Below are 10069 nucleotides of genomic sequence, written 5' to 3'. Positions count from 1 at the left end.
TCTATTTCTCTGTCTTTTCCACTCTATCTCCCTCTCCCTTTGGCAGTAGTTTTGTGTTTTCATGCATATACGTTGTTTATTCTTATCAACAGGAGTGAGGTTCCTCTTCAAATCCTATATTCGCTCAATTCATAGATTCTTTCAATTCCCCTAAAACTGCCATTTTTTTTTCTGTGCTCATTTCTTTTTTGGAAAAAAAGAAACCAATATAGTACAACTTTCTATTTTCCAATCTCTTCCCTTAGAGTTGTAACATAATATCTGCTTCTAAGCTTCCTCAGGCACCAGAGCTTACCAAATGCTTTGCCTCTGAAGGACATAGGAGACTATCTTCCCAGTCTTTGATAACAGTTTCCTGTGACCAAGTGACTACTAAATCAATCTAGATTTTAAGCTTTTGTTCTGTAGCACTGAACTTCTGTATACCAATTTCTAGACTAGTCAAAATGAGATAGGTTAAGCTGTGCAAAGGAACCCCCAAATCTTGGAAGCTACACACACACACACACACACACACTCATGCACACACACACACTCACACAACTTTATCTCTTGCTCAATGTAGGCCATCAGTGGTCTCTGTTCAGCATAGTCACTCAAGGGCTCAGGCTGAGAGAAGCTTCTTTTCTCTTCATGCTTCAGGACAATAACCATAGTAATAGGAAGGCAATATAGTGAACCAAACACTACTAGACATTTTCTTTCAACGTGGGGCATTTCTTTCTGCTTACGTTTCATTTCCAAAAGGAAGTCACACAGGTAGGTATGTCTACAATGAGGTCAGAGGAATGCAAATCTGCTATGTGGCAGGAAGAAGAAAATCTGAAAGTACTTGATGAAAAGCATTTTTAAAAAACTTCAAAATAGTGAACACAGTTTTAAGGAGTTTTGACTTTGTTCTAAATTCTAAGTGAAAGCATGTAGAGAATGTTAAGCAGATGTGTAAAATTACCTGATGTATTTTTTCTGAAAAATTCTCTTAATATATTAATATATAACATAAAATCTAATATCTGCTCCTTATTCTAAATATAACATATATACAGTTCTAAATTATAACATATTCTAAAATTAACATATATATAGTTGACTACATATGCCAGCCGACCACCCATGCATGAGACGGCAACCATGGGACCCTCACCCATAATGTATTCCCTCTGGGACATAAGGTGAAGCAACCTCCATTATCTGGGCCTCACCAATTGCCATAGCAGAAGTAAGAGAACAAACGAATCGTATACTGCTTTGAGAAATATAGCCATATCGTCTGCCCAGTTTATCCTACTACATGTGTTGTCCATTGGTGGATGTTAGTATTTGGGAATCAACAATTAAGAAATAAAACAAAGGAATTTTTCTCTCCCAGCCATTTTGGTGACTGTTCTTGGTTGGGGCCATCCCGCACCTAAGGCAGGAAGATGGTGGCCACAAAGAAGACGAAAGAGTCACTGGAGTTGATCAGTTCTAGGCTCCAACTCGTTATGAAAAGTGGAAAGTACCTGCTGGGGTACAAGCAGCTCTGAAAATGATCAGACATGGCAAAGTGAAACTGGTCATCCTCCCAACAGCTGCTCAGCCTTGAGGAAATCTGAAATAGAATACTATACCATGTTGGCCCAAACTGGAGCCCATCACTACAGTGGCAATAATAGTGAATTGGGGACAGCATGTGGGGAGTACTACAGAGTATGCACACTGGTTGTCAGTGATCCAGGTGATTCTGATTCCATTAGAAACATGTGAGAAGTAAATCACACAGAATTCTTCCTTAATAAAACAAGCCAGAGCTTGTTTTAAAAATAAACAAACAAACAAAGGATCCTGATTGGAAGAAATGGTTCAACATAGGGCTAAAATCAACTCCCTAATATGTATCCCTGAATTGACTATCTTTCCCTAAATTATAGGTCTCCTTGTTGAAGAGATGGTCTTCCTTGATAAGCTTACAACATGAATTAACAGAAATGCCAGGGAGCTAAAAATTCTCTCCTAAGAATAGAGAAAGCTACTGTTGTTGTTGTGTTTGTTTTTTGTTTGTTTTGCTCCAAATATTCTATTTTAATGCGTAGATTTCAGCATTGCTCTTTTCAAGGCTTTGCAGGAGAAGCTAGTGGTTAAGGCCATTTATTTGGTCAAGAAAGAGCCTGTGTAATGGTCTAGGGGTCAGAAGATCCATATTTAGATATTCCTTATCACCAAATAGTTGCTTAGTGACTATGAATGAGTGGAAAGACTCATCTGCTGTGTGATATGGACTGACAGCCAGTCTACCAACAGGGGTTAATTTGGGCTATTCTAAGAATGTGGAGGCTTCAGTGTGCTGCTGGGATCTACAGTCCTCGGTTAAATGCCTTTGGTTAATTGTGAACCTTCAGCAAGCTATGCTGTTTAATTTTTCTTGATAGCAATCAGCTGCCAAGTTTGATTGCTTATAATATATGACACTATGATTCATGTCTTATGAACATTATCTTATTTAAATAACTCTATGAGAAATCTAGCCATTTTTGTAGATGAGGGGATTAAGATTTACTAAAGGTAAATTGTATGTTCAAGACCACAGTCTCAGTAAGTTTCAGAGATATGACTTAAATTGAACACAATCTGACACCAATGCCACTGCTATCAACCACCACACTAAAAAGAGTCTCATTGTTTTCTTTGTCAAAAAGTGGGAGAAATAATTGTAAGCAGGAGAAACCAACACGATACTGGAAATATGTTTGAGAACAGAAGATGTATGGCAAGTACACTGAATGGGGTAATTGCTTAGTGACTGGAAATATTTAGAAACTGCATTTATGGTTGGAGAGTCCACGAAGAGAGGTATGTTCTGGTACATAGCCCTTTCATGCAGTAGCTACTTTGTGCTTATGGAGGAGTTGGTCCTCCTAAAGTAAGCTTTCAGGCTTGACAGAAAAAAGATGTGTGGCATGTAGTCAGGGCTCTTTCCATATGGGAAATTAGTACTTAAGTTTAGTACTTTCTCATCCTTTGGAAGAGACCTGCTTTCCAGACTCTTCCATCATTAAATATGAGGGAGCTGATATAATTGGTGGGATGGAGTTTGGGGGAAGATGATCTGCAGTGACTGAGAGCAAAAACTCACATTTTGACCTCACTGCATTGGATTATGACAACACTATGTAGTTTTCTCTTGAAGAACGTCCTATATATGAAATTGCCTTGATCTTATATTAGAAAAACTCCAATCAAAGAAACTCACCAAACCACTGAAATCCACTAACCCTCACTAACTTTTTACCCCAGACTCTACAGTAAACACATAAAATTCTAATGGTCTGCCAACCAGTTAAGAAAGAGGGGAATGATTTTCTGTCAGGCAATTAGTGGATGATATACGAACTTTAGTCAGGAATAGAATTAAAATATGCAATTCTAATTTAGAGAAAATTTCCATTAATGACTTAAAGGAACATTTTTTTTAATGAATGATACACTTACCTCTTCTTCCACATTAAGAAAAAATACATAATTAAAGTGCAAAATTGCCTCACTAGAAAAGTTGCTGATATATTCAAAGCATGCACTTTACATAGTAATTGTTTCAATCTAAATGCTGAGAGAATTTTCTTGCTTCCAATCTTATCCCAAAATATTATCTCCTTCAAGCAATATAACATCTCATATAAAAAGTAATGGTCATGCAGAGGAACCCCCGAAAAATGTCATGTAAAACTGAACTTGATCTTAGCCATTTCTGCCTTTTAAAGTGACAACAGAGGTAGGTAGTAGTTGCATAATTCAGATCAGTGAAAGAAATAAAAACATGTTTACTGCTCTCTTCCTATCATGGAGCCTAAGTGTCTGAAGGGATAGGTCTGACATTTTAACCTCTTGGCCAATGTGGAACTGTAAGGGCTGGCACCCGGTGTGTGTGGCCTGGGGTTTCGTAGAACACATTAGTGAGTCTTTAGATCTGAAAAGGCAGGATGACACTTAGTTACAGGAGAAGGAGAGTCAGATTTCTTCTCTAAGTAAGGGAGAGAATGAAGTGTGTGCATGTAGCAGAACTGGTCAACGGGACAGACCTGGAAGAAAGGGAGGAAAGAGCAGAGAGGAAAGGTGCTGAGCAACAAGACAAATTGTTAAAGCCTATTCACAAGGTGAGGTAATAAGACATTTCCTATTGTGAGGTGGCCAGAGTTTTAATTTAAAAAACTTCTTTAAGTAACATTTTTGCTATGGAAAATATCAAGCATACATAAAATGCAGAGAATAGTTGAATGATCTCCCTGTACCTAGCAACCAGCTTCAATAATTATCAGTGGCCAATCCTGTTTTCTCCGTATCACTGCAAACTTTCCATTCCTTCCTCCTCCTGGATCCTTTTGAATAAAATTCAAATCATCATATAATTTAACTCTTAAATATTTTAGTTACTTCTAGAATGTAATGACTCGTCAAAATTCACTGCAGTACCATTATTATGCCACCAAAATGAATAATAAATTCTCAAAATTATTGAATAACCAGTTGGTGTTCACATTTTCACAACTGTTTCATAATTTCACTTTTTAATAGTTTAAAATTGGTTATATGTCCCAACTCTCACATGTTTTCCTCCCTTTCTCTGTATTTTTTTCTTTTACTACTTGTTGAAGACACAGGGTCATTTTTCCTTTGAATTTGCCACATGCTAGATTTTGCTAATTGTATATATGTGGTGTTGTCTAATATATATTCTGTTCCATTTCCTATAAATTGAAGGTTATATACAGGGACTTCATGAGATATAGTTTTGATATTTTTGTCAAGAGTAGTTCATAAGTGGTATTGTGTTCTTCTGTCAGGAGACAATTATTCTGCTGTTGACTTCCTTTTTTTTATGTTAACAGGCATTAATATCTTCATTTCCTAGATCCACTATTTAACTAGAGGTTGAAACTGATGATATTCCATTTCTATCATTACTTCTTAATTAATTACCAGGGATATTTCTATACAGAGAAATTTGGAAAACTTTTAAAAGCTGTCATCATGAATCTTCCATTTTTCTTGCACATTTAATAAGTTCAATGATATTTAGAGAATTTAGTAACAGTGACATTTTTGCAAGGGAGATCAAAGAAAGTGTACCATGTTCTGTCTTTGCACAATAGAAACCTAATAGGAGGGATAATGAAGTGATCCATAATTAATGTTTCAGCCAAAAGGAAGAGCTTGGAAACAAAAAAGACTAATAAAAATTAAGTCAACCTTGCAATTCTAAGAAACCAAAAGGGCAGCAAATACAGTATGTTGTTTGATGTAACATCATTTGAAATGTAAAGGGCATGATATCTTGGTAAGAAAGTCCAACATCAAAAAGAATGTTTTTCCAAAGCTTAACTGTTGACGTGAACTTTTATATTTTTAGATCATAGTGCTAATTTGTGTTTACAATTAATATCCTCAAGCCATGTGCTAAAGAAATATAGAGCTATGTTAATTAATTAATTAATTAATGCAGTAAATACGCTAAGTACTTAGCACAATAACCAGATATCCCTTTATCTCTACTGTACTTCAAATGTATCAACATTAAAATTCTCACAAGTTGCTTATTTATAATAGCTATTTTTTAACTTTGGAGAAATTCAAACTTTTGATACTTTGATCATACCACTGATACTTTCATTATGACAGCAAAGAAAATGAAGAAAGGACGAATTTCTTTCCAACTTGGTTGTTTCCATTAGAAGACTGTAGTAAAAAATTGTGAGAAGTGGGATTTTACTGGAGTACATGTATCTCCGTTGTTTTTTTTTTTTTTTGAAAATTCACTTTACGCCAGCTTTGCTTTTACTAAAGACCTAAGGGTTACCTGTTTTCACTAACTGAAAGAGATCCAAAGAGGATTTTAGCTTTTACAAAAAAACAAAACAGTGCGAATGGCATTCAGCATCTGTTTTGTAGTGAGGTGTTGGAGGTAGCTATTGGAGAGCACCAGGAGAGACCCCAGGAAGGAGCTCCCAATTCAGCAACTCGTATCAGGCCCCCACAACTTTGAAGTGTGTGTGTGAGCATCTGTGCTTTGTCTCATTCGTTTTACGCATTTCTGAGCAAGGTGTGTCCTAAGGTGTCAGAAAAGCCTAAAAGAGGCTATTTTTGGGGTCTGGGAATGCTAAAAAAAATTCCGTATTAATTAGTAGTAATTGCTCTCTTCACTTTGTACAATTTCAGCTTATGAAAGTTTCTTAGGAAAGCTCTACTTCTGGATAGTGGGGGAAACCTGTATGTTTATATTCAACTTATTTTTCTAAGATTTTCCCTTAGAAGAGACCTGTCGATAAAAATAATATGAGGCCTGTGTCTTTCGGCCTATGGGAGTAAAACTTTCAGTATCATTCTAAGGGATCATGTCCCTCTTGCAATTTACTTCATGGAGAAAGTGAACTGATTACATGGGAAAGAAACTGATTTATGCTCAGCTTAACACTTTATTTGTAATGGGCTCAGGGAGCCAGAGGAAAAAGAACCTTCTTTAACCTATTGTATTCCCTTCACCCAGGTTGTTCTCTCCTCCAGGAAAGTTGAAGTCTCCATGCTGCTTGAAAGAAGGGGCAATCTATATCTATTTTCATTCAAGTAGTGAATTTCTTATCCAAAATTTTGTCACTAGATTTCATTTTCTACACAGTGCTATCATTGGTTTAATCCCCTCTCCCCATCACTGATCACATTATATTTTGCCACGTGTCTGCCAAATGATAAAGGAAAATACTATCAGTTTATTCACTCAGTCAAGTATTTGAGTATCTACCATGTGACAAGCCCTTACTAAGATTGATGCCTTTCCTCGAGGGCTTATAAAGTGCAGTCCATGGTGCTAAGTATCAAGAAAGAGATGTAGAAAAATAAAAATAAATGTATACGAAAAATACTTTTCCGTGATGAGGAAGTAACCAGATGAAGAATGGGCGCAGGAAGAGCCAGGAGCGTGTACAAAGTCACAAAGTCACAAACAAGATATTCTTGCTCAGGCACACAAGACCTTGGTCATTTGTAATATTGCAATGCTTCCTTCTTATAGGAATACATGAATTTAATAAGTTGCAACCAGAGAGGATGAAGCCACATGATTGGGCTATTTCATTCCTAACAGCCAATTTACAGAATTTCTAAGTGGAAGAATCAGAAAGCATGATACATGACATAGTACTTATATCTAGTGCTGTGTCATGAGAAATAGTATATGCTGGTTAGTTTTCATATCTCTATGAAAGAAACTGGTATGATTTAATATCATTATATTCTCAGTCATCTTAGGTGTAAAAGAGGGAGGAATGACACCTTCTTGAGGAGAGACACAGACAAGTTTATGACTGTGGAGCTCTCTCTGGGTAAGCCTCTTTCTGTCACAAAATGGTGGGCGACCTCACTTCCCAGAAATAGGAAAGGTCTACCATTAGTTGAGAAAACAATGTCCATAAGTAATATCTGATCATCTGATATTCTGTATCCTGAATACAGAATAAAGGAACATGAAAAAAAAACAACCCAAAATTTCTGAATGATGTCTGTGTCATGCTATTCTGAACTTCTGACTTGTTGCCTTCAAACAAAAATACAGATGACAACCCATTAATTAAACAGTATCCTGTAAAGTTAAGGGTTTCCTCCTGATCTTTGGCCTAAAAAAATTCATGTAATTGCTTTTGTTCAGTATTACTTAAGATGTAGGGTGTTTAGAAGGAGAAATGGAATACTTATGGGACACCCAAAGGGAGGGGTCTGGTAGGTAGGTTTAACTTTATGATTTCTATTACATCTCTGAAGCAGGATGTGGGGAAAGAGGTGAGTCCATTTTGAGTATCAGGAAGATTAATCACACAGCTTGAAAGAGTTAGATTTGGGCCTCCTACAAAGCCCCTGCCTCTAGAATCTACCTTCTCAGTCATTTTTCTCTTACCCTAGACGAAGTACCCAGATGGAAAGGTTTGCTGCTGCAGTTAAGATAGCATATATGGCTGGTATACGGTTTTAAGAAATTTGGAAACATAAGACATTTTACCATTGAGTGACACACTTTAATTTGCATTAGTCAAAATTTTCACCTCTTTTTCTTTCTGAAATACACTTCAGTTCCCTTTTTTATGTTTGCTTTGTTTTGCATTAGAGGTGTTGGTATATATACGACTGGGTATATTTTTGTTGACGTTCTATAAGACTCTGTTTCTGCTATAGTTAGGAGGAAATATTACAGATTTTATTGAACTTCTCCAAAGAGTAGCACCAGGTAGAGAACATCAGAAGAATTCATAAATGATTAGATATTGCAGCTTTTAAAACAGTAGAGTGCTTAGTACTTTAAAGTGAAGCACGCATATGTTACATGCTTAACCAATTTATAAAGCTCATCAAATTAATATGTGCTTGCTTAGCTAGCCTCATCAATGTCTTGTGATATACAGGTTTAATTTTTAAGGCAATGGATATACAATGACTGGACATTGATGTTACGAGCAATTAGAGACTGAGAAGATAGTTACTTGCATTAAAGAATGATATGTGTATGTGTCTCCCTTTATTCCAGCAATAGCTAATGAAGACTTAATATGTGCCAAGCCTTGTTCTGAGTACTGGAAACAGAGCAATAAATATTAGGGATTACATCTCAGCTCTGTGGAGTTAATAACTTGCTTGTAGGAGTCAAACATTAAAGCTTATAGTCAATGTAGAAGTTACACTTCAAGCCAAAAAAAGAGAACTTAAATTTTATCATAAGTTTATGTGGCAGAGAAGAGTGAATTATAGACACGTACTAAGAGACACAAAACAGACTACATTTATTGAATTTTCTTAGGGGCATTTGGATGAATAAGAAATAGCCCTTTGAAGCACTTAAAGTCTAATGAGGTCACATGAGACATGAACACAAACAGTTTCTAAAGTTATGTGATAAATTTTACCGTAGACGTAGTTTGGAAAGACCTGTGAGCCCATGAAAACCTTTAAAAAAAATTTTATCATAAGTTTATGTGGCAGAGAAGAGTGAATTATAGACACGTACTAAGAGACACAAAACAGACTACATTTATTGAATTTTCTTAGGGGCATTTGGATGAATAAGAAATAGCCCTTTGAAGCACTTAAAGTCTAATGAGGTCACATGAGACATGAATACAAACAGTTTCTAAAGTTATGTGATAAAATTTACCGTAGACGTAGTTTGGAAAGACCTGTGAGCCCATGACAATAGAAATATGCCACACCTCATATTAAACAACTAGCAAGTGTTATTTTTCAGATTATTTGTAATATTGTTAATAAATAAACTGAACTTTAAGGAAATATAAATACATTGAAATTTTTCTGTATTTCAAATGAATAAACTAAACTTAAGAATAGCTATAGATTCTGAGAGAAACTACCAAATTCACAGCCCCTGAAGAAGGAAGTGGTCTAGTTTTAAATGTATTTGGTCATGACTTTTGTCACATGGCCCACATTCATGGAAGGGGCTGATTGCATAAAATGAGATATTCCACTCCAAAGCACCCAATTGATAGGCTAGGTAGTGTCCCATGGAAAATCCTAAAATGAGATGACTTTTTCAATAAGGTTAATTGTGACTCGCTGGATCTAACTCAGTAATTTGAATTTGAGGTTGCAAAGAGACTCAGTTAGTAATTGAGATAGAAGCATAAACAGCAATGCTAAGCTGCAGATGCCGCGAGTACGCAGACGCTGTGAAAAAGTGACTTTCGGAAGACTATAGTCATAGAGGGAATATGGTTGCTTTGCAGCCATAGGAGAAATAGAAACAGGAATTGGTTGAATCTGAGGCAACATTACGGTGAGATGACTAGTATACAGATTAACAAACAGTGTCTGCTGAGGGCCAAAGATAGAACCTAGTCCCCAGAACCATGTCAGTCCTGAGTGACCCATTTCCTGAACGATACTCCAGTCTCCTGACACCAGAATATGCTTGTTACTATTTTTTCCATGATGTCTGGTAGGCTGGCTTTTCCTCATTTCGGTGAGGGACCAGTCTTTTGTCTGACTTGAACATATTTCTTTGAAACAAACAAAAAAGCAACAACATATATATATATAT

At 36.2% G+C, this 10069-nt stretch overlaps 1 pseudogene; it reads left to right on the top strand.

Moving 5' to 3' along the window:
* The first annotated feature begins 1421 nt into the window (after positions 1 to 1421).
* Positions 1422 to 1746, top strand: LOC100470896 (annotated as a pseudogene).
* The last annotated feature ends 8323 nt before the right edge of the window (positions 1747 to 10069 follow it).

Source organism: Ailuropoda melanoleuca, chromosome 15, assembly GCF_002007445.2.
Source record: "Ailuropoda melanoleuca isolate Jingjing chromosome 15, ASM200744v2, whole genome shotgun sequence".
Classification (NCBI taxonomy): domain Eukaryota; kingdom Metazoa; phylum Chordata; class Mammalia; order Carnivora; family Ursidae; genus Ailuropoda; species Ailuropoda melanoleuca.
The sequence above is the reverse complement of the archived record's forward strand: the minus strand, read 5'-3'. Positions and strand labels throughout refer to the sequence as shown.